At 39.4% G+C, this 25,993-nt stretch overlaps 1 long non-coding RNA gene across 1 annotated transcript; it reads left to right on the top strand.

Moving 5' to 3' along the window:
- Positions 1-4,531: 4,531 nt before the first annotated feature.
- On the top strand, positions 4,532-5,421 carry LOC149979577 (uncharacterized). The gene is made up of 2 exons (XR_016484275.1): positions 4,532-4,667; positions 4,920-5,421. It is a non-coding gene; the product is annotated as an uncharacterized LOC149979577 (long non-coding RNA).
- The last annotated feature ends 20,572 nt before the right edge of the window (positions 5,422-25,993 follow it).

Here is a 25,993-nt window from a genome sequence, read left to right as displayed (position 1 = left end):
ATAGTATATGCATATGATTAGTATGTGTGGATAGAAAACACTCTGAAGTTTCTAAAACTGGTTAAATCATGTCTGTGACTATAACATAACTTGTGTAGCAGGCAAAACCCCAAGGAAAAACTGTTCAGAAAAAGAAAAAAAAAATCCCTCCGGCAGTTCCCTGTATTGTCTATGTCAAGGGAAATTAGATAGCGCCCAGTTTACAGTTCCTACAACTTCCACAGGATGTCACCAGTCTTTGGAATTGGGTTGAAGTTCATCTTTGGTTAAATGAAGCACTTCCTGGCAGAGGTTACACTGTGGATAGAAAATCGTCCATGTTTTGTTGACTTGATGCTATTGAATACAGATCGCCCCGTCAACAATTTGATCGATTATTAACGTTTACAAATACCTAAAGTTGGATTACAAAAGTATTTTGAAATATTTTGGCAGAGTTTATAGGCAACTTTTGAAATGTTTTGTAATGACGTTGCGTTTTGGAAAGCTGTTTTTTTCTGGATCAGACGGGCTTTATAAATGGACATTTTGGGTATACATGGACGGAATTAATCGAAAAAAGGACCAATTGTGATGTTTATTGGAGTGCCAACAAAGAAGCTCGTCAAAGGTAATGCATGTTTTATATTTTATTTCAGCATTTTGTGTAGCGCCGGCTACACTAATTATTTTGTTTACATCTCCTTCAGGTGGTTCGGGGGGGGGGTGCATGCTATCAGATAATAGCTTCTCAGGCTTTCGCCGAAAAGCATTTTTAAAATCTGACATGTTGGCTGGATTCACAACGAGTGTAGCTTTAATTGAGTACCCTGCATGTGTGATTTAATGAAAGTTTGAGTTTTATCTCGTACTATTTGAATTTGGCGCTCTGCATTTCCCCAGGCTATTGGCCACAAGAAACGCAAGTGTCTCTATATCCCTAAGTTAAGTAACAATGTGGTTTCTCTTTGCTTATTTGAGCTGTTACTGGCATAAAATTGACTTGGTCTTTTACCAAATAGGGTTATCTTCTGTAAACCATCCCTACCTTGTCACAACACAACCTATTGGCTCAAACGCTTTAATAAGGAAAGAAATTCCACAAGTTAACTTTTAAGAAGGTACACCTGTTAATTGAAATGCATTCTAGGTGACTACCTCATGAAAAGGTTTGAGAGAATGCCAAGAGTGTGCAAAGTGGTCAAGGAAAAGGATGGCTACATTTTTGCTTACTACATGATTACAATTGTGCTATTTCATAGTTTTGATGTCTTCACTATTATTCTAAAATGTAAAAAAAAAATGTAAAAATAAAGAAAAACCATTAAATGAGTAGGTGTGTCCAGACTTTTGACTGGTACTGTATATATTGTGATATTGAAAATATGGAACAATCCAGGGGTGCAAAGCTTTGGAGACTTACCCAGAAAGACTCACAGCTTTAATCGCTGCCAAAAGTGATTCTAACATGTATTGTGAATACTTATGTAAATGAGATATTTCTGTATTTCATTTTCAATACATTTGAGAAAAAATGTTAAGCATATTTTCACTTTGTCATTATGGGGTATTGTCTGCAGCTGGGTGAGATGATAAAAAACTATGATTTAACCCATTTGGAATTCAGGCTGTAAGAAAAGAAAATGAGGAATAAGTTAAGGGGTATGAACACTTTCAGAAGGCACTGTATATCTGCAAGAAAGTGATAAATGAGTGACTCTTTGAAAGAGGGTCATATAAACATTGCCTTATTTAAAAATAAAAAAATAGCTATCAGGCTATTATCAGCATAGTTTCTCAGACCAAATCTTTATTCTGGTTTAAACAAAGCAATCTGATCATACTCCAGTAAAATACACGCTACAGGGAATGCAAAAAAAATGGCTTCTGCAAAGCACATATACATTGTCCAATCAACATCCACACATTGATTTCATTCTTTGGGTCTTTATTCAAACACAAACAAACTTGGAATAAAATGCTCTTTCATACTCTTGTTGCCAGTTGTGCAATGTTCAAAAGTGTGGGAGAGATTAGCATCAATGTGTGTGTATCTGTGGGGGGTCAAGTTTGGACGGTCGTAAATATGCAAATAGCCAAGATTGTATATATATGTATGTTTGAAACTGACTTATCAAACTACACTGTACAGCTTTAGTGTGTCTGTGCATCATAGGTACAACTGTAAGCAATTCCGTTCTCAAATGTCTGTTTAATGTGAGAAACAAAAGGAAAATCACCTGTTAGACCATTACAATGCGGACTGTCATGCATTTTTATTATTACCAACAAGACAACGAAGTGATACGAGCCATGGAGACTTATAACGGACACTTTCCTAACACCAAAAGTTCCCACGCTGAGCGATATTGTTTACTACACTATTATGCATACAATCCAAGTCATACGTTTATTGTCATTCATACTCTTATTTTTAACCAAACATCATTGCAAAAGTGTCATGTTGTCATTTCAGAGCTCGGAAATATTGGAATAATGTGCTTAAGGGGACTGACACTCAAGGCACACAACAGGACAACAAAACAACCACATTTTCAATTGACATGTAATGTAGTGCATTGGTGTCTAGATCCCTGTTGAGTGGCAAAGTGTCACAAGAATCCTGTGGGGAGAGAAAACAAGAGAATACGTTCAATTACTGGGTGTTAACTATTCAGGGTTCAACAAAGCACTTCAAGTCCCCAATTCCTTCAAAAGAGAGAGAGAGAAGGAGAAAGGAGTATGGTCCCTGCAGTAGGACTACATGCTGGCCATGAAGTTATCCAAGTGGTACACCAGGAGGCTGGAGAGCTCAGTGACCAGAGACTCTGGGTTAAAGTACCAGGCCAGCTGCTGGCCAAACATGTTATCCCACAGTACAGGGGGCTGAACCTAATCGGAATCAACTGCCAATTGCCAGTGGTCTCCTAAAGCAGAAAGCAGACAAGAGATTTGTTTCATGTCAAAGAGACACAACTTGAATATCAGGGATATTTTTCAAACATAAAACCCCAAACTTTCAGAAAATTGTACCTCCAAGGATAGTCTGCACATCTGGCACATCCTCAAATATGATAGCAGCATTCTGGACATCAAGGAGGACTGGCAGCTGTGGAACATCTGGCACATCATCCAATGGCACATCCAACTGGACCTCATCCAGGACAGTTGTTTCTAAAATGAGGAACATTGGAATATAAAATAAACAATTGTTAGGACATAAAACGTAGCAAGATTGCTAATACTAGCTAGCTAGGTAGCAAAAGTTGATCGCTTAGCAACAGTTACTAAAGTTAATGTTAGCTAGTAAGCTAGCTAGCTACAACATCTCTAGCACAAGCATTTTTGCCAAGTCTGAATGATAGAAATACACGACATTTCGCTAATTATAATAACATTGTTAAATGTAGTAAAATAAGAGTTACTAATAAGAAAACTCCACATATCCTCTTCGAAGTCGCTGTCGCTGTCCACCTGTCGACGATCACGAACCCTGCAAAACAGAAAAAGACAAGAAAAACAAGCCACAAATTAATTTGAACAACCTGTCGAAGCAGTAGGCCGCCGACGTCCACGCACTCTCTCCGCCAGTCTTGAAAAGCACCCAGGCATTTTCCAGTCTATTGTTCTCAGGTCTCAAAAATCAAACAGTTTGTTGTCAGCAGCAAACTGAAGTTGTTGTTTTCGCACAGAAAACGTTCCATAGAACATCGGTTAGATGTCTCTTGGCAACACACGTTTGAAAATTATTGTTTACAAAATTGACAACTGTGTTGCCATAGAAATTAGTTTGGAATTCTATGATTCTCTTTAGAGTCCGTTAAAATTGCTTGTCATCATTCTAGTGACGTCGGCGTGCTCCTTCGTAGCTCAGTTGATAGAGCATGACGTGTTGCAAACATTGCTAAGATAGATAATGATTTCAGGGATTTTTGTGAGGATGAGTTATCTGAAATTGAAATAAAATACTGTATTAAAAGCCTTAAGGACAATAGGTCCCCTGGAAATGATGGTTTAATAAGCGAGTTTTATAAAGCATTCAATGATAAATTGATTCCTTTCATTCTTGCTATGTTTCACGAATCAATAGAAAATGGGGAGTTACCGGCTTCCTTAAAACAAGGTGTAATTACTTTGATTTCCAAACTTGATAAGGATACTCTTTATATAGACAACTGGAGACTCTGTTGAATAATGATGGTAAATTATCACATTAGATATTTTCGCATCAGCTCTTTTTCAGAGCATATCTGATTGGTCAAAAGACCAATTACTCAAAAAAATTACTGAATTGGGCTGCCTGTATCAACGAAGCCATAGAAACCTGGACATGCTCCAACTGAAATGTTCCTTCCTGTCAGTACTGATGTTGAATGGCATTAAATACACTTTTTTTTATCTCTCCCATTGCCTGTAGGTTTGTTGAACATGAGTGGAAATGAAACTCTAGCGCACTAGTAGCACTAAAGACGTGTGAGTATAACTTTTCCAGGTGAGTTGAACCTGCCTGTGGGTGCAGTGGGGATATTCCTGGGAGGTCTACTGATGAAGAGGTATAAGCTTGGCGTTGTGACTGGAGCCCAGCTGTCTTTCGTCACCTCCTTCATGGCCTACCTCCTCCTCCCTCTGCAGTCTGGCACTAAGTGTGACAACGTTCAGGTGGCTGGTCTGACCCTGTCCTACAACGGGTAAATATGACATCTGATTAGTTGGTTGGTTGGTGGGTTGATAAAAACAAAAGTTTTGATCAGTGGAATATGAGGGAGAGTTAGGCCAAAACACATATGGGCTTGTGCCGGGGCTCCCTCTTGTGGGAATATTCAGTATGGTTGTTACTGAGCCCGGATTCCTGGCTGTTTTGTCACTGTGCCTGTGTCAATGATAGTTCAGCAACAATTATTTAAATATCATTATTACCAGCCATTTTCTCTGTCCCCCAGGTCCCCTGGTGTACGATGGCAGCCTGTTGTGGTGGACCATTCTTGATACACACAGGAAACTGTTGAGGGTAAAAAAAACAGCAGCGTTGCAGTTCTTGACACAAACTGGTACCCCTGGTACCAACTACCATAACCCATTTAAAGGCACTTAAATATTTTGTTTTGCCCATTCACCCTCTGAATGGCACACATACACAATCCATGTCTCAATTGTCTCAAACCTTACAAAATATTTTTTAACCTTTCTCCTCCTCTTTATCTATACTGATTTAAGTGGATTTAACTAGTGACATCCATAAGGGATTATAGCGTTAACCTGGATTCACCTGGTCAGCATATGTCATGGAAAGAGCAGGTGTTCTTAATGTTTTATACACTCAGTGTAACTCATTGGCATTGAAATTAGTTATTTTCAACCATTAACTGGGGCCTTGTTGAGGTCTTATCTAAGTAAGTAATTGCTGATTGACAATAAAGTATTATTTTGATGTATGGAAAAAAATATGGTATGCAATTCCTATGTAGAGAAGGTTCTCTCTGGTAGTTGTTCAATATTATTTAAACTTTACAGCTTTTACAGGGCACTGTGGTAAAATGGATGTTTAATCTCAGTGTGACTCCCTGTTTAAATAAAAGTTTAAAAAAAACATCAATACAAACACAAACACAGGATATGGGGTACACATGGTATCACATCATTACATACTAGGCCCTACTGCACCTGCATTCCAGCACCATTCCAGCATCTGGAATTGACTCAACATGTTTTTGGTGGGGATCAATACATGTGGGGGAAGAGGTAGCTGTCGAATGTATGATTCTGATATGTACAGGTAAGTTCATTGTGTGTGTGTGTGTGGGGGGAGAGGGGGCGTTTTTGTTTGTGTCCGTACTCTGAGGTGTGTTTGAATATGAATGAGCAGCAGTGTTGTGATGTGTCCTATCCCGTCCTTGCAGAGTGATCTTCCTTGGCCTCATCACATGTCGCAGTGGCTCCTCCTTAGGAGGGATGGGGACACCACCATGGGCTGATTTCAAGGTTTTACTGCTAACCTACAAAGCATTACATGGGCTTGCTCCTACCTATCTCTTTGATTTAGTCCTGCCGTACATACCTACACGTACGCTACGGTCACAAGACGCAGGCCTCCTAATTGTCCCTTGAATTTCTAAACAAACAGCTGGAGGCAGGGCTTTCTCCTATAGAGCTCAATTTTTATGGAATGGACTGCCTACCCATGTGAGAGAAACAGACTCGGTCTCAACCTTTTAGTCTTTACTGAAGACTCATCTCTTCAGTAGGTCATATGATTGAGTGTAGTCTGGCCCAGGAGTGTGAAGGTGAACGGAAAGGCTCTGGAGCAACGAACCGCACCGCCCTTGCTGTCTCTGCCTGGCCGGTTCCCCTCTTTCCACTGGGATTCTCTGCCTCTAACCCTATTACAGGGGCTGAGTCACTGGCTTACTGGTGCTCTTTCATGCCGTCCCTAGAAGGGGTGCGTCACTTGAGTGGGTTGAGTCACTGTTGTGATCTTCCTGTCTGGGTTGGCGCCCCACCTTGGGTTGTGCCGTGGCGGGGATCTTTGTGGGCTATACTCGGCCTTGTCTCAGTAAGTTGGTGGTTGAAGATATCCCTCTAGTGGTGTGGGGGCTGTGCTTTGGCAAAGTGGGTGGGGTTATATCCTTCCTGTTTGGCCCTGTCCGGGTGTATCATCGGATGGGGCAACAGTGTCTCCTGACCCCTCCTGTCTCAGCCTCCAGTATTTATGCTGCAGTAGTTTATGTGTCGGGGGGCTAGGGTCAGTTTGTTATATCTGTAGTACTTCTCCTGTCTTATCCGGTGTCCTGTGTGAATTTAAGTATGCTCTCTCTAATTCTCTCTTTCTCTCTTTCTTTCTCTCTCTCGGAGGACCTGAGCCCTAGGACCATCCCTCAGAACTACCTGGCATGATGACTCCTTGCTGTCCCCAGTCCACCTGGCCGTGCTGCTGCTCCAGTTTCAACTGTTCTGCCTGCGGCTAAAGAACCCTGACCTGTTCACCGGACGTGCTACCTGTCCCAGACCTGCTGTTTTCAACTCTCTAGAGACAGCAGGAGCGGTAGAGATACTCTTAATACTCGTCTATGAAAAGCCAACTGACATTTACTCCTGAGGTGCTGACTTGCTGCACAACTACTGTGACTATTATTATTTGACCATGCTGGTCATTTATGAACATTTGAACATCTTGGCCATGTTCTGTTATAATCTCCACCCGGCACAGCCAGAAGAGGACTGGCCATCCCTCATAGCCTGGTTCCTCTCTAGGTTTCTTCCTAGGTTTAAAGCCTTTCTAGGGAGTTTTTCCTAGACACCGTGCTTCTACACCTGCATTGCTTGCTGTTTAGGGATTTAGGCTGGGTTTCTGTACAGCACTTTGAGATATCAGCTGATTTACGAAGGGCTATAAAAATACATTTGATTTGATTTGACAGACCCCGCACTCATCGCTAGAGATTGAACTTCAGACTCCCTCCAAAACCACTGAACCACTCAACACACCGAAAGAGATTACGATATACCCCCTTAGAGGGATCCGGAACAGGATAACTCCCTCCACCATCACAAAGACACAGAGAAGGAGGAACTATCCAACACCCAGGGAGAGAGAATGAGTGACCTCAGTCAAACACAGCCAGAAAGAGGAGGTGGAAGAGGCATTAGATAGAGGAGGAGGTTACCCCAGAGGCCATTCCTCCTGTTCATGTGAGGAAGAAAGAGCAGAAGGCTTCTGATCAGCCAAATGGCAGGCAGAGGGAGAGCTCATAGTGATTCACACCCAAAGAGAGAAAGACAACCCACACAACCTCTTGGTTGAGATGAACCGCACAGAGGTAGAGGCAGAGGGCTAGCCAGTCAGCCTGCCTGCTCTGATCCTCAAGTCAATTGTATTTAAATTCATGTTCATTAAAGATTTTTCTTCAACAATTGAAAAGTCCCATTTACTTAATGATCATTTTTCACTGTCTTCAACCCTCAAGAACCAGGGTGAGTCTGGGTCACCCTTTTACTGGGCAAACACAACTTGCATATCGCCATAGACCAGGCCGAAACGTTAATCTTTTAACCTTGCCTGAATTGAACAATGCATTTTTTTATAGTGAGCAAGAGTTACGCCTTTTCCTTTTCTATGATGATGATCAAATTTTTGGTTGCACCTCAACTCAACGTTGGTTGAGCGCCCTCTGCTTTTTGTTGTGAAATAATACATATTTTTTTTAAACGTGCAAAGTAAATTATTCAAAGCATTAAAATTGGGATGTTTCCCACTTATTTACACAACCTACTCCACACTTGCAAAGTAAAAGTTTATTGAAATTTTCTGAAATTAAGTAGTAAACAGAAGAAAAGCAGAATTGAGTCCAATTACAATGCAAATAATTTAATGGTCTATGGTTCAATCCCATTTCTGAAGGTCTGATGAATAATTAATATTGTTTCTCCTCTTCCTTGTAGCAGGCGCAGCAGCACACTGCCCTCCAAAGCCTGCAAAATAATCGCCGGACTGCCCCTTTCCTAGCTCTGCAAGGAACATCCAGTGTCACGTCACGTGTGGGGTGACATCCGGGATTACCACAGCAACATCCCCTGGAAAGGTAAAAAAGGGGATCAGGATGTAAACAAATGCAAACCGTAGCTTCTTAACACTGGCCAGTTGAAAGGTTCTACTAGATGTCATGACAAACGGCACCTGTCAGAGTGCTCTCTAAGTGTTACTCACCTGCTTGGATGTCAGCTGGGAGAGTGGCGAAGACGGCCGAGAGTCCTTACTTCAGGTGTGACGTGCTCAATCGATCCTATTTATTTGTACTGGAATTTGATATTTTTTTCTCTCTGCTGCTACTCGTGTTTTACAGAAACACGTTTGAGTGGGTTTTCTACAGTCTGGCGCATGTTGACACAATATGGAGAATGCATAGGCTGCAAACCAGCACGCATCAACTATAGACGAGTTTTACTCACTACTGCAGTTTGGAGTTAGGTTGATGTTAGAGGCTACTGGAGGAAGTTATGGGGCTTACTTGAACTCTTTAAGGGAACATGAACCTTTCTACTCTCCAATGAAATTCTACGAGATGGGTTTTTGAATGTAGTACTGTGTTTTCATTGAAATGGCAGATTTTTATGATTTCACACAAAAATGTATGCAATGTTTCCCACAAAGAAATTATTTTACTATTTAGTTTCAAATGGTCCCTCTGGCATGCATATTTTTGTATGATTTAATACATGTGTTTGAATCCCAATACCTTGATATTTTGAAGTTCATTTTAGTCCTCCTCCTTGCATGTTTTGTTCCATACCTGTGCCTTGGAGAAAACAACTATAGCCCTCCAAGTCTAATACGCTATACACACCAACAGACTACAGTGTTAACTTATTGAGAATGTATATCATTGCATTTAACATTCAAACTTCTTTTGAACTCTTCAGATCTTAACCGGATCAAACTGTAATGTTAATACATTACCCTAAGTCAAACTGGTTTTGGTGTCTTAGTTCTCTCCTCACAGTAAAAACACTGTTTCATGGTTTGGATTAAAAACACTGGGTATTTGTTTCGTAGGACTTTGTGACTTTTGGGGGGAAAAGCAATACTTAGCTCTACTGCTGTCTGTGTAGAAGCCTGGTTAGAATTGTATTGCAATGACAGGTGAAGTGCTTGTTGAAATCATGCTGCCTTGCTGCTCATTCCTTAAAGTACTATTACCAACGATTGATTACCTGTTTGTCTGTAGCCATAGCTGTTCTTAACCTGTTCAACTCTGACGCCCTCTGGTGGCATTTTATAAACGATGCATGATATTGTATTCTGCCCTCATAAAGTACATTTCGGTCCTTACAGAAACATGCTTACGGTAAAGGAAAGTTGAATACCTAGTCAGTTGTACAACTGAATGCATTCAACTAAAATGTGTCTTACGCATTTAACCCAACCCCTCTGAATCAGAGATGTGCGCTGTTTGCCTTAATCGACACTCACGTCATCGGCGCCCAGGGAACAGTGGGTTACCTCCCTTGCTCAGGGGCAGAATGACAGTTAAGTACTGTTAGAAAGCTAAGAACTATGGGATTCTGCGTCAGAAACAATGTGACTATTACAGAGCCCGAGATACGGTGGAGGTCCCAATTGTCAGTTGTTGGGGAATAAGAGGTTTGAAAGTCTAGGTTTGACATAAAATATGTAAACAATTCCTCGCTCTAAACATGTGCACATTTCCAATGGAACATAGCCATTTTAAAAGCACGGGGTTTGTGCAACGTTTTTCGTTTTACAGGATATACACATGAGAAGAAAGCTGAAGTCTCTACCTATCCATTGATATAAATATTCCCCTGTCTGATTCCCAGTTCGTCCACTAGTTAGCAGTAGGAGATCACATGAGTTCTCTTGGCCACTTGAAACCAGTTGCATCTGGATCCTGTAATTTCCTAATGAGCCTCCCCCAGGTGGTGAGGGAAGGCAACAATTTGTAACTGGATCCTGGACTTCCTGACAGGCCGCCCCAGGTGGTGAGGGTAGGCAACATCATATCTGCCATGCTGATCCTCAACACGGGGACCTCTCAGGGGTGCCTGCTTAGTCCCTTCCTGTACTCCATGTTCACCTGCGACTCCAACACCATCATTTAAGTTAGCCAATGACACGATTGTGGTAGGGCCTGATCACCAACGACAATGAGACAGCCTATAGGGATTTTTTCAAATGTGTTTATTGCTTAAACACACATTTTAACACAGCATAAACCAATACTGGTCAAATTAGATATCAAAGCAGTGTTCGGTTTTATGGGGAAAACATTCAATCAAATACACATGGTAAGCAGATGTTAATGCGAGTGTAGCGAAATGCTTGTGCTTCTAGTTCCGACCGTGCAGTAATATCTAACAAGTAATCTAAAAATTTCACAACAACTACCTTATACACACACAAGTGTAAAGGAATTAATAGGAATATGTACATATAAATATATGGACGAGCGATGGCCAAACGGCATAGGCAAGATGCAGTAGATGGTATAGAGTACAGTATATACATATGATATGAGTAATGTAGGGTATGTAAACATTATATAAAGTGGCATTGTTTAAAGTGACTAGTGATGCATTTATTACATCCAATTTTTAATTATTAAAGTGGCTAGAGATTGAGTCAGTATGTTGGCAGCAGCCACTCAATGTTAGTGATGGCTGGTTAACAGTCTGATGGCCTTGAGATAGAAGCTGTTTTTCAGTCTCTCTGTCCCAGCTTTGATGCACCTGGACTGACCTCGCCTTCTGGATGATAGCGGGGTGAACAGGCAGTGGCTCGGGTGGTTGTTGTCCTTGATGTACTTTTTTGCCTTCCTGTGACATCGGGTGGTGTAAGTGTCCTGGAGGGCAGGTAGTTTTCCCCCGGTGATGCGTTGTGCAGTTGCTGTACCAGGCGGTGATTCAGCCTGACAGGATGCTCTCGATTGTGCATCTGTAAAAGTTTGTGACCGTTTTTGGTGACAAATTTCTTCAGCCTCCTGAGGTTGAAGAGGTGCTGTTGTGCCTTCTTCACCATGCGGTCAGTGTGGGTGGACCATTTCAATTTGTCCGTGATGTGTACGCCGAGGAACTTAAAACTTTCATCTTCTCCACTACTGTCCTGTTGATGTGGATAGGGGGGTGCTCCCTCTGCTGTTTCCTGAAGTCCACGATCATCTCCTTTGTTTTGTTGAGTTGAGCATGAGGTTATTTTCCTGACACCACACTCCCGAGGGTGTAGCATAAGAACAGCTTCATTGGCACAATGGACAATAACCTTGCACAATGTTCTAAACTAACATTCTAATCTATATCTGCTTAATTTGTAAATTATGTCAGTGTTGGAGCCCCTGGCTCTCCATAAATGAAAAAAACAAGAATATTGTGCCGTCTGGTTTTAAATTTGAAATTATTTATAGGTTTATAAGTATTTTTTATCCAATTACATGTTTGATACTTAAGTATATTTAAAACCAAATACTTTTAGACTATTACTCTAGTATTTTACTGGGTGAATTTAACTTGAGTAAAAGTAAAGATACCTTAATAGGAAATGACTTAGTCATGTATGACAATTGGGTACTTTTTCCACCACTGCACTGGTTCGGTGTATTAGCCATTTAGTAATAACTTTTACCCAAAGCAACTTAGCTACGATCATGCTTGCTTCGTCCCACAAACTATTGTTCCTAGAGATACTGAATATGCAGCTGTTAAGTGGAAACACTATTTTCATTTGAGTTGGTTGATCAAGGACGCAAGACGAAGTACGGAAGCTTCTGCACCGAGTCGTCTGTATCAACAATTGTTCGTTGCGGGATGAAGCAATGGCCATGCACGTACACAGTTTACATACATATACAGTTTACATATGGGTGCTCCCGGGAATTGAACCCAGAATTCTTGCATTGCAAGCGCCATGCTGTAACAACTGAGCTACAGGACCACAGAGCACAGTACAAAAAAACGGAAACGTAGCTAATACACCAGTATTTATTGTTTCGAGTGGTCTTTTCAGTGGTATGGGGATCCAGTATTGCGTCGCTGATTGCATTGATTGACAGATCATCCCTGAAGTTGTTTTATTATGTCAAAGTGCATTCACATTATGACGTTGGCTGAGTTACCGTATAAAATGCGATAGTTTATCTCTTTGGTAATCACTTGGTAAAGTTTTACATGATGGGAACATAGGCTCCAGCCATAGACTTTAACCATGGAGGATAATAAGGTAAGCCTATGAATTGCTAACAGAGAAGCCCCATCCAGTGGTGCAGGAACCGCTGCACCGTCTTTTTTTATGCTGCGGCAGGAACCACAGGGTTTACAGGACATGCCGGTAGGGGTGCCGCAAGTAGTGGCAGCTGGGTGGCAGTGTAGGCTAACGTTAACGTGCCGCTAATATTATCATTTTTAATATTGTAAAAACATGTATGCATTATAATAACCTATGGGACTTGTTATACATCAAATATGATTCTTGCAAAGATAACAGCAGTAGGCTATTTGTCATAATTCTACCTAAATTATAATAATAATAGGTGACTCCATAACGCATTAATTACGAATCTTGATATCAGGCAATAGGATCTATGTGTATTCATAGCGAATATGTGTTCTGTAAAAAAATATATATATTGGCCATTATAAACTGGGTGTTTTGAGCCCTGAATGCTGATTGGCTGAAAGCTGTGGTATATCAGAGCGTATACCACGGGTATGACAAAACATTTATTTGTCCTCTTCTAATTAAGTTGGTAACCAGTTTATAATAACTGTGCGTTGTGTCATGTGTAAGAACAGCTCTTAGCTGTGGTATATTGTCCATATCCATGAGCATTTAAAGAAGGGTCTAATTTCTTCCAATCAGAGTTTAAACGTAGATGATCCATATGATCATCAAAGTTTGGAAGGTCAAGTCCAGAAAATGAAGAATGATATCCTGGGTTTAAACTATCCAGAAGATAGTGAAGTGAAGGATCCCCTGCCTCAGCTCGAGCTGAAGGCTGTGACAAAGAGAAAAGTTAAGGTGAGAGAATAGACTGAGGAGAGAAAGGGAAATCTGGGGTCTTACCTGTCCACACTTTAAACCTGTCCAATATGCAATATAACATGTTGTTGTGAGGTTGGAGGGTAAATTGTCCTTACAACAGACTTCCATCTCTTAATATTCAATCACCAATTGTTTACTGTAGCTCTTCTCAAAGGCCTGTATAACAACGGCAACATACAGTATGTCATTGACTGTATTGTCTTTTTAGACCAAGAGGAGGACCAGTGCCAACAGGTCCACAGTTGAACAGAGCACTGATACTGATGCAGCTGAGAGAGATTTTGTTGATAATCAGAATGATGAAGATGAGGAAGAGGTGAAGAAGGATCCCCTGCCTCAGATGGAGCAGAATGCTGTGAAGAGAAATAAAGTCAAAGTAAGGGAATAGATTGAGCAGAAATGTGGATATTTGTGATATCTTTCATATCTATAACCTGCCCCTACAGCATGTTGTTCCGAGGAAGGTAAATTGCCCATGCAATACCCTTTTATCTCCTAATAGTAAATCTAGGGCTGACCCCATTTGGTCGACAGTTTGGTCGATAGGCTGTTGGTTGACTGGGATTTCTTAAGTCTAGCAGTCGCAAAAGTTTGTTTTCTTCATGGTGCACATGGACATCTGTCTGATTCGCACCTGTCTCAGTTGACTAATCCATTGCCGAGGCCACAGGGATGGCACAGTCCATCACGCTAAGACGTGATACTGACATGGTATATGGTTATATAATGTAAAAATAATGGTGCACCACTAATAAATCAAATATTATTTTACAACAAATGCACTTTCTCCTGCATTGGATATGGACGCTGTCCGTGGTTCTGAAACAGTGCTCCGTAGAATTGCCGCCCTTTCCTATGTTGCTATGTGCATAATAGCAAAGTTATCCAGCATATTCGGATTGAGAACAATGCTGCAGAGGCAGCAGCAGCAGCAGCAGCAGAGACGGGAAACAGCCCTTGCCTTAGCCTAATTGTCTAATAAGATTGAGGAGAGAGGAAAACCCAACTAAATTAGGTCTATAATCAAAAGCCTAATTGTTAAATGTGCCTGGCTTTGTAAATCATTCATATACAGTGCCTTGCGAAAGTATTCGGCCCCCTTGAACTTTGCGACCTTTTGCCACATTTCAGGCTTCAAACATAAAGATATAAAACTGTATTTTTTTGTGAAAAATCAACAACAAGTAGGACACAATCATGAAGTGGAACGACATTTATTGGATATTTCAAACTTTTTTAACAAATCAAAAACTGAAAAATTGGGCGTGCAAAATTATTCAGCCCCCTTAAGTTAATACTTTGTAGCGCCACCTTTTGCTGCGATTACAGCTGTAAGTCACTTGGGGTATGTCTCTATCAGTTTTACACATCGAGAGACTGACATTTTTTCCCATTCCTCATTGCAAAACAGCTCGAGCTCAGTGAGGTTGGATGGAGAGCATTTGTGAACAGCAGTTTTCAGTTCTTTCCACAGATTCTCGATTGGATTCAGGTCTGGACTTTGACTTGGCCATTCTAACACCTGGATATGTTTATTATTGAACCATTCCATTGTAGATTTTGCTTTATGTTTTGGATCATTGTCTTGTTGGAAGACAAATCTCCGTCCCAGTCTCAGGTCTTTTGCAGACTCCATCAGGTTTTCTTCCAGAATGGTCCTGTATTTGGCTCCATCCATCTTCCCATCAATTTTAACCATCTTCCCTGTCCCTGCTGAAGAAAAGCAGGCCAAAACCATGATGCTGCCACCACCATGTTTGACAGTGGGGATGGTGTGAGCTGTGTTGCTTTTACACCAAACATAACGTTTTGCATTGTTGCCAAAAAGTTCAATTTTGGTTTCATCTGACCAGAGCACCTTCTTCCACATGTTTGGTGTGTCTCCCAGGTGGCTTGTGGCAAACTTTAAACTACACTTTTTATGGATATCTTTAAGAAATGGCTTTCTTCTTGCCACTCTTCCATAAAGGCCAGATTTGTGCAATATACGACTGATTGTTGTCCTATGGACAGAGTCTCCCACCTCAGCTGTAGATCTCTGCAGTTCATCCAGAGTGATCATGGGCCTCTTGGCTGCATCTCTGATCGGTCTTCTCCTTGTATGAGCTGAAAGTTTAGAGGGACGGCCAGGTCTTGGTAGATTTGCAGTGGTCTGATACTCCTTCCATTTCAATATTATCGCTTGCACAGTGCTCTTTGGGATGTTTAAAGCTTGGGAAATCTTTTTGTATCCAAATCCAGCTTTAAACTTCTTCACAACAGTATCTCAGACCTGCCTGGTGTGTTCCTTGTTCTTCATGATGCTCTCTGCGCTTTTAACTGACCTCTGAGACTATCACAGTGCAGGTGCATTTATACGGAGACTTGATTACACACAGGTGGATTGTATTTATCATCATTAGTCATTTAGGTCAACATTGGATCATTCAGAGATCCTCACTGAACTTCTGGAGAGAGTTTGCTGCACTGAAAGTAAAGGGGCTGAATAATTTTGCACTCCCAATTTTTCAGTTTTTGATTTGTTAAAAAACTTTGAAATATCCAATAAATGTCATTCCACTTCATGATTGTGTCCCACTTGTTGTTGATTCTTCACAAAAAAATACAGTTTTATATCTTTATGTTTGAAGCCTGAAATGTGGCAAAAGGTCGCAAAGTTCAAGGGGGCCGAATACTTTCGCAAGGCACTGTATATATTACCAGTCAAAAGGGTTTTTCTTTATTTTTACTATTTTCTACATTGTAGAATAATAGTGAAGACATCAAAACTATGAAATAACACATATGGAATCACATAGGTATCAAAAAAGTGTTAAACAAATCAAAATCTATTTTACATTTGAGATTCTTCAAAGTAGTCACCCTTTGCCTTGATGACAGCTTTGCACACTCTTGGTATTCTCTCAACCAGCTTCATGAGGTAGTCACCTGGAATGCATTTCATAAATTAACATGTGTGCCTTGTTAAAAATTAAGTAAAGGAATTTCTTTCCTTCTTAATGCATTTGAGCCAATCAGTTGTGTTGTGACAAGGTAGGGTTAGTATACAGAAGATAGCCCTATTTGGTAAAAGACCAAGTCCATATTATGGCAAGAACAGCTCAAATAAGCAAAGAGAAACAACAGTCCGTCATTACTCTAAGACATGAAGGTCAGTCAATCCGGAAAATTTCAAGAACTTTGAACGTTTCATCAAGTGCAAAAACCATCAAGTCGCAAAAACCATCAAGCGCAATGATGAAACTGGCTCTCATGAGGACAACCACAGGAAAGGAAGACCCAGAGTTAACTCGGCTGCAGAGGATAAGTTCATTAGAGTTAACTGCACCTCACATTGCAGCCCAAATAAATGCTTCACAGAGTTCAAGTCACAGACACATCTCAACATCAACTGTTCAGAGGAGACTGCGTGAATCAGGCCTTCATGGTCAAATTGCTGCGAAGAAAGCACTCCTTAAGGACACCAATAAGAAGAAGAGACTTGCTTGGGCCAAGAAACACGAGCAATGGACATTAGACTGGTGGAAATCTGTCCTTTGGTCTGATGAGTCCAAATTCCAACAATGTCTTTTGAGAGTAGGTGTACAGATGATCTCCGCATGTGTGGTTCCCAACATGAAGCATGGAGGAAGTGTGATGGTGTGGGGGCGCTTTGTTGGTGACACTGTCTGTGATTTATTTAGAATTCAAGGCACACTTAACCAGCATGGCTACCATAGTATTCTGCAGTAATTCGCCATCCCATCTGGTTTGCGTTTCCAGGCTGTGTAAGGGATATTTGACCAAGAAGGAGAGTGATGGAGGGCTGCATCAGATGACCTGACATCAACAATCACCCAATCTCAACCCAATTGAGATGTTTTGGGATGAATTGGACCACAGAGTGAAGGAAAAGCAGCCAATAAGTTCTCAGCATATGTGGGAACTCCTTCAAGACTGTTGGAAAAGCATTCCAGGTGAAGCTGGTTGAGAGAATGCCAAGAGTGTGCAAAGCTGCTATCAAGGCAAAGGATGGCTACTTTGAAAAATCTCAAATATAAAATATATTTTGATTTGTTTAACACTTTTTGGTACCTACATGATTCCATATGTGTTATTTCATAGTTGTGATGTCTTCACTACTATTCTACAATGTAGAAAATAGTACACATAAATAAAAGCCTTGAATGAGTAGGTGTGTCCAAACTTTTGACTGGTACTGTATACATATATACAGAAGTAAGACAGATATAGCTTCTGTTGCCTGTTTGAGTATTTGTTTAATAGCCTACTGATTCTGTGAGTACCAAGGCTCATGCACCGGAAAAATGTTGAATTAAGCAATTTCACATATTCGTCTGTTTTTAATATTTGCTATGCTGTAATAATGGCTTTATAATTTTTTGTCGTTAGAACAGACTGGTATTGCTTAACATTTGCTTAACCTTTTGCGCGTAGGGGGCAATATTTTTGTTTTTGGCAAAAAAACGTACCCATTTGAAACGGCCTATTTCTCAGCCCCAGAAACTAGAATATACATATAATTGTCAGATTAGGATAGAAAACACTCTAAAGTTTCCAGAACTGTAAATAAGAAGTTTCCAGAACTGTAAGGAAGGAACTAAATGGCTGAAATGATGTTGCGTCTTCAGCATGGACAGCACAATAAACACTTGCTGTTATGTGGTGCCTTTTCGCTGCAGTAGGGAGGAGAGCGAGACAACGTGCGCCTGTCGCTGTCATTTCTTTTAATACAGTGTCACCATCGGGCTCTTTCTTGAGTCATTTGTGTGTCTTAATTGTTTAATTAAATTGTGTGCTTAAAGCATCAGACAAGCTCAGTGCCTATGTAGGTGATTGTATTCAAACACATAGGGTGTGTCTGATATGGAAAAATACATTTTAACATTAGAACAGGATGACTCTCCGTCGACAAAGATTTTTGTTTGTCGGGGACAGCCCTACAATCAGTCTTACAATTGCTCTACTCAAAGGGCTGTATTGGAATGGCTTGGAATGGCTATCTACGTGTATATCATTGACTGTATTGTCTTTTTAGACCAAGAGGACCAAGAGAAACAAAGTGGAGCAGATCACTGATACAGATGCAGGTCATAAACTAAGTCTAATTTCACTGAATGTAATCCTTTTGCATGTAAATGTGATCTAGTATGGACATCTATTGAGCAGAGTGCACATGTTATACTTTCTTGGGTACTTAACTTCACAAAGTACACAAAATTGGCTAATACATACTTGCCTCAGAAGGTTACATGTTTTCTGACTTCTTTACCTTGGTGAATGCTGCTTTGCACACAGGTCCCTCTACATCTGTGGAATTCTCTGGGATGGCAGTTCAGGGGACATCTCACCAGGGACAATCTAATGAAAAGATCCTAAGTGAGTGTGTCTCCAGGGCCTGTCAGACCAGGGCTCTTGACCTCCCGCCAATCAATCCGGATGTTTTCAACCCGATTATCATCCGGTTTCTGGAAAAACTTACTGAGGAGTATGTCCAAACTTCTATTGTAGTATTTGAATGCAATGTCATCTGTAGGATTTTATAAATTGTATGTGTGTTGGTGTGCTTTTTGGTGCTAAAAACATCTAATTATCTCCTATAGGCAATGGAGGCAGTTAAGCATTGGCAGGATGGACCCTGTAAGTCCCTTAAAACCTCTTAAGCTTACCCCCTACTTTTTCGAACATTCTGTTAAAAATCGCGCAACATTTCAGCGTCCTGCTACTCATGCCAGGAATATAGTATATGCATATGATTAGTATGTGTGGATAGAAAACACTCTGAAGTTTCTAAAACTGGTTAAATCACGGCTGTGACTATAACAGAGCGTGTGTTTCATCGAAAAGCGCAAGAAAAACTGGTCACTGAAAGCTGAAAATAATATCCATGCGCCACTTGCATGTATTGTTTAAAGGACACCAAATTAAATATGGACACGGATGCAATTCCTACAGCTTACACACGATGTCGCCATTGTCGTCATTTTCCTGAGAGTTATTTCTTGGGAAAACAAAGGAGAGGGATTCCATTTCTTTCGGTCTCCGACAGGATGTTTTGGAGGAGAGTTTTCCGACCATGATTTCAAGACGTGGAGCTATTGAATACACATCGCCCCGTGATCATTTTGATAGATTATAAACGTTTACTAATACCTAAAGTTGGATTACAAAAGTATTTCGAAGTGTTTTGTGAAAGTTTATCGTCGACTTTTTTAATTTAAAAAAATGACGCAGCGTTTTGAAACAATGTTTTTTTCTGAATTACACAGTTTCCAAAGATGTTTATTTTGGGTATATATGGACCGATTTAATCGAAAAAAAGACCCAATAGTGATGTTTATGGGGCATATAGGAGTGCCAAGAAAGAAGCTCATCAAAGGTAATGAATGTTTTATATTTTATTTCTGCGTTTTTGTGTAGCGCCGGCTACGCTAATTCTTTTGTTTACGTCGCCTTCAGGAATTTTGGGGTGTTGCATGCTATCAGATAATAGCTTCTCATGCTTTCGCCGAAAAGCATTTTAAAAATCTGACTTGTTGGCTAGATTCACAACGAGTGTAGCTTTAATTCAATACCCTGCATGTGTATTTTAATGAACGTTTGAGTTTTAACGAGTACATTTAGCATTTAGCGTAGCGCATTTGCATTTCCAGGTGCCTACTTGAGACGTCTGCGTCTCAAGTAGGATCAAGAGTTAACCTTGAAAATTATTCATAGATATATTAATAGATGTTTCAAGAAAATTACATACAAGCCTTTTATCTATCTACAGTATCATCCACATTATCACAAACAGTTACATTCAAAGAGCTTTTTAGTAGCCTACTGCTTTTCAATGTATGCCACTTTCATGATTCTCATGAACATATGTGAGATTGTTGGTATCTCTTCGAGGAGCTTGGTTTCAGAGCCCGGCTATGAGTAATCTACCTACACTGTTTCGGTCCTACAAGTGATGGGGGCATTGCTTGCAGAGATGTGCCTGGAGATTGTGCGGTTTGTATCTGAGGCCATCCTGGAGGTCATCATCCCTGTAATTTTCCGTTTTGGACGGATATACAGCCATGTGTCTCCAGTATTCGGCAAGTCTCTGACAGAATCAGAGAGATCCTCTAGCACAAACCTGAAGGTTCGCAAGAGAGGCAGCAGCAAATCCTCAAGGTCTTGCACGGCCAAATCAAGCTCCTCACGTAATGGGTATGTTCAGTCATTCCTAATTAAACCGGTTTCACCTAACTATTCATAACCCATTTTGTGAAAATATGTTTTGTTTATCTGTATAACAGTTTACTCTTAATGACCAGTTTAACTGATTACTGAATTATATATTAATGTGACTACAGTGTCTACTATTGAATATGGAATGCTGTATTGTTTGCTTTGTATTCTCAAAGGTCTCAGACAGTGTTGCCAAATCCTCAGGGAGATGGTGAGTCTATATCATCTGAGCCACTCAGTGACTTTTTTGAGATCACTGAGGACAGTCTCCTCTCTAGTGTCCAGGATTCCTTCAAAGAGTCATTGAACAATGTCCTCTGTATCCAAAGAGAGGGCCAGGTAGACACTCAAAGTCTATCCCGTGTTATTGTCAGAGAAGTGTCAAAGAAGGTCAATTCCATAATCTCTGTGGCCATCCAAACTCCCATCTCTGGGCGAATATCCCCTGTCATTTTTGCCAGTGGTGGTGTCTCCAGCACCAAGGTGGTTGAGGAGATGGTGTCTGGCGTTTCCAACAAACTTCAGATGTACATTAATGGGAAGAGTGTTGAGCAGAGTGTTGTTCTCAGAGAGGATGGTGTTGAGGTGGACATGACACATTTAACAGATCAGGTCATGACAGCCCTCAGTGGCACTGTTTTGAACTTCAGCAATAAGGAGGAAAATGAACCCGACAAGAGGGAACTGCTTTGTGTTGTTGCTGACCATATGAAGATGCTTGAAGCTTGTAAAAGTCCTGAGGAGATGCTAAAACAAGGAGAGAGCAACCTCAATATCAAAGGTGCCAAATCTAGTCTTCGTATGTCAACACAAAGTATGGACAGACTACTCACTGAGGAATTTCAGACCAAGGCCACTGAATCGATCCGGGAGATCGTTAACCTGTTAAGTCTATAGGGGCGCTATTTCATTATTGGATAAAAAAACGTTCCCGTTTTAAGCGCGATATTTTGTCACGAAAAGATGCTCGACTATGCATACATGAAAACACTCTGAAGTTTCAGAATCTGCAAAGATTTTGTCTGTAAGTGCCCCAGAACTCATTCTACAGGCGAAACCAAGATGATACGTCAACCAGGAAATGAGCAGAATTTCTGAAGCTCTGAACCAAACATGATTTAGACCTTGTTTATGGAAAAGTGGTTATTTCTGTAGGTCAATTGCTGCAATTTGCTGAAAATTGTCCATAATAATGTCCCTAATCATCTAGTTTGAACAGTTATGTTTAAAACATTGTATCCGGAGTGCAACCAAACATGATTTTAGACCTTGTTTATGGAAAAGTGGTTATTTCTGTAGTTCAATTGCTGTAATTTGCTGAAAATTGTCCATAATAATGTCCCTAATCATCTAGTTTGAACAGTTATGTTTAAAACATTGTATCCGGAGTGCAACCAAACATGATTTTAGACCTTGTTTATGGAAAAGTTGTTATTTCTGTAGTTCAATTGCTGCAATTTGCTGAAAATTGTCCATAATAATGTCCCTAATCATCTAGTTTGAACAGTTATGTTTAAAACATTGTATCCGGAGTGCAACCAAACATGATTTTAGACCTTGTTAATGGAAAAGTGGTTATTTCTGTAGGTCAATTGCTGCAATTTGCTGAAAATTGTCCATAATAATGTCCCTAATCATCTAGTTTGAACAGTTATGTTTAAAACATTGTATCCGGAGTGCAACCAAACATGATTTTAGACCTTGTTTATGGAAAAGTGGTTATTTCTGTAGTTCAATTGCTGCAATTTGCTGAAAATTGTCCATAATAATGTCCCTAATCATCTAGTTTGAACAGTTATGTTTAAAACATTGTATCCGGAGTGCAACCAAACATGATTTTAGACCTTGTTTATGGAAAAGTGGTTATTTCTGTAGTTCAATTGCTGCAATTTGCTGAAAATTGTCCATAATAATCTCCCTAATCATCTAGTTTGAACAGTTATGTTTAAAACATTGTATCCGGAGTGCAACCAAACATGATTTAGACCTTGTTTATGGAAAAGTGGTTATTTCTGTAGTTCAATTGCTGCAATTTGCTGAAAATTGTCCATAATAATGTCCCTAATCATCTAGTTTGAACAGTTATGTTTAAAACATTGTATCCGGAGTGCAACCAAACATGATTTTAGACCTTGTTTATGGAAAAGTTGTTATTTCTGTAGTTCAATTGCTGCAATTTGCTGAAAATTGTCCATAATAATGTCCCTAATCATCTAGTTTGAACAGTTATGTTTAAAACATTGTATCCGGAGTGCAACCAAACATGATTTTAGACCTTGTTAATGGAAAAGTGGTTATTTCTGTAGGTCAATTGCTGCAATTTGCTGAAAATTGTCCATAATAATGTCCCTAATCATCTAGTTTGAACAGTTATGTTTAAAACATTGTATCCGGAGTGCAACCAAACATGATTTTAGACCTTGTTTATGGAAAAGTGGTTATTTCTGTAGTTCAATTGCTGCAATTTGCTGAAAATTGTCCATAATAATGTCCCTAATCATCTAGTTTGAACAGTTATGTTTAAAACATTGTATCCGGAGTGCAACCAAACATGATTTTAGACCTTGTTTATGGAAAAGTGGTTATTTCTGTAGTTCAATTGCTGCAATTTGCTGAAAATTGTCCATAATAATCTCCCTAATCATCTAGTTTGAACAGTTATGTTTAAAACATTGTATCCGGAGTGCAACCAAACATGATTTAGACCTTGTTTATGGAAAAGTGGTTATTTCTGAAGTTCAATTGCTGCAATTTGCTGAAAATTGTCCATAATAATGTCCCTAATCATCTAGTTTGAACAGTTATGTTTAAAACATTGTATCCGGAGTGCAACCAAACATGATTTTAGACCTTGTTTATGGAAAAGTGGTTATTTCTGTAGTTCAATTGCTGCAATTTGCTGAAAATTGTCCATAATAATGTCCCTAATCATCTAGTTTGAACAGTTATGTTTAAAACATTGTATCCGGAGTGCAACCAAACATGATTTTAGACCTTGTTTATGGAAAAGTGGTTATTTCTGTAGTTCAATTGCTGCAATTTGCTGAAAATTGTCCATAATAATCTCCCTAATCATCTAGTTTGAACAGTTATGTTTAAAACATTGTATCCGGAGTGCAACCAAACATGATTTAGACCTTGTTTATGGAAAAGTGGTTATTTCTGTAGTGCAATTGCTGAAAATTGTCCATAATGATGTCCCTAATCATCTAGTTTGAACAGTTATGTTTAAAACATTGTATCCGGAGTGGAACCAAACATGATTTAGACCTTGTTTATGGAAAAGTGGTTATTTCTGTAGGTCAATTGCTGCAATTTGCTGAAAATTGTCCATAATAATGTCCCTAATCATCTAGTTTGAACAGTTATGTTTAAAACATTGTATCCGGAGTGCAACCAAACATGATTTTAGACCTTGTTTATGGAAAAGTGGTTATTTCTGTAGTTCAATTGCTGTAATTTGCTGAAAATTGTCCATAATAATGTCCCTAATCATCTAGTTTGAACAGTTATGTTTAAAACATTGTATACGGAGTGCAACCAAACATGATTTTAGACCTTGTTTATGGAAAAGTTGTTATTTCTGTAGTTCAATTGCTGCAATTTGCTGAAAATTGTCCATAATAATGTCCCTAATCATCTAGTTTGAACAGTTATGTTTAAAACATTGTATCCGGAGTGCAACCAAACATGATTTTAGACCTTGTTAATGGAAAAGTGGTTATTTCTGTAGGTCAATTGCTGCAATTTGCTGAAAATTGTCCATAATAATGTCCCTAATCATCTAGTTTGAACAGTTATGTTTAAAACATTGTATCCGGAGTGCAACCAAACATGATTTTAGACCTTGTTTATGGAAAAGTGGTTATTTCTGTAGTTCAATTGCTGCAATTTGCTGAAAATTGTCCATAATAATGTCCCTAATCATCTAGTTTGAACAGTTATGTTTAAAACATTGTATCCGGAGTGCAACCAAACATGATTTTAGACCTTGTTTATGGAAAAGTGGTTATTTCTGTAGTTCAATTGCTGCAATTTGCTGAAAATTGTCCATAATAATCTCCCTAATCATCTAGTTTGAACAGTTATGTTTAAAACATTGTATCCGGAGTGCAACCAAACATGATTTAGACCTTGTTTATGGAAAAGTGGTTATTTCTGAAGTTCAATTGCTGCAATTTGCTGAAAATTGTCCATAATAATGTCCCTAATCATCTAGTTTGAACAGTTATGTTTAAAACATTGTATCCGGAGTGCAACCAAACATGATTTTAGACCTTGTTTATGGAAAAGTGGTTATTTCTGTAGTTCAATTGCTGCAATTTGCTGAAAATTGTCCATAATAATGTCCCTAATCATCTAGTTTGAACAGTTATGTTTAAAACATTGTATCCGGAGTGCAACCAAACATGATTTTAGACCTTGTTTATGGAAAAGTGGTTATTTCTGTAGTTCAATTGCTGCAATTTGCTGAAAATTGTCCATAATAATGTCCCTAATCATCTAGTTTGAACAGTTATGTTTAAAACATTGTATCCGGAGTGCAACCAAACATGATTTTAGACCTTGTTTATGGAAAAGTGGTTATTTCTGTAGTTCAATTGCTGCAATTTGCTGAAAATTGTCCATAATAATCTCCCTAATCATCTAGTTTGAACAGTTATGTTTAAAACATTGTATCCGGAGTGCAACCAAACATGATTTAGACCTTGTTTATGGAAAAGTTGTTATTTCTGTAGTGCAATTGCTGAAAATTGTCCATAATGATGTCCCTAATCATCTAGTTTGAACAGTTATGTTTAAAACATTGTATCCGGAGTGGAACCAAACATGATTTAGACCTTGTTTATGGAAAAGTGGTTATTTCTGTAGGTCAATTGCTGCAATTTGCTGAAAATTGTCCATAATAATGTCCCTAATCATCTAGTTTGAACAGTTATGTTTAAAACATTGTATCCGGAGTGCAACCAAACATGATTTTAGACCTTGTTTATGGAAAAGTGGTTATTTCTGTAGTTCAATTGCTGTAATTTGCTGAAAATTGTCCATAATAATGTCCCTAATCATCTAGTTTGAACAGTTATGTTTAAAACATTGTATACGGAGTGCAACCAAACATGATTTTAGACCTTGTTTATGGAAAAGTTGTTATTTCTGTAGTTCAATTGCTGCAATTTGCTGAAAATTGTCCATAATAATGTCCCTAATCATCTAGTTTGAACAGTTATGTTTAAAACATTGTATCCGGAG

Source organism: Oncorhynchus mykiss, chromosome 11 (genome assembly GCF_057628025.1).
Source record: "Oncorhynchus mykiss isolate SJ-2025 chromosome 11, ASM5762802v1, whole genome shotgun sequence".
Taxonomy (NCBI): Eukaryota; Metazoa; Chordata; class Actinopteri; order Salmoniformes; family Salmonidae; genus Oncorhynchus; species Oncorhynchus mykiss.
The sequence above is the reverse complement of the archived record's forward strand: the minus strand, read 5'-3'. Positions and strand labels throughout refer to the sequence as shown.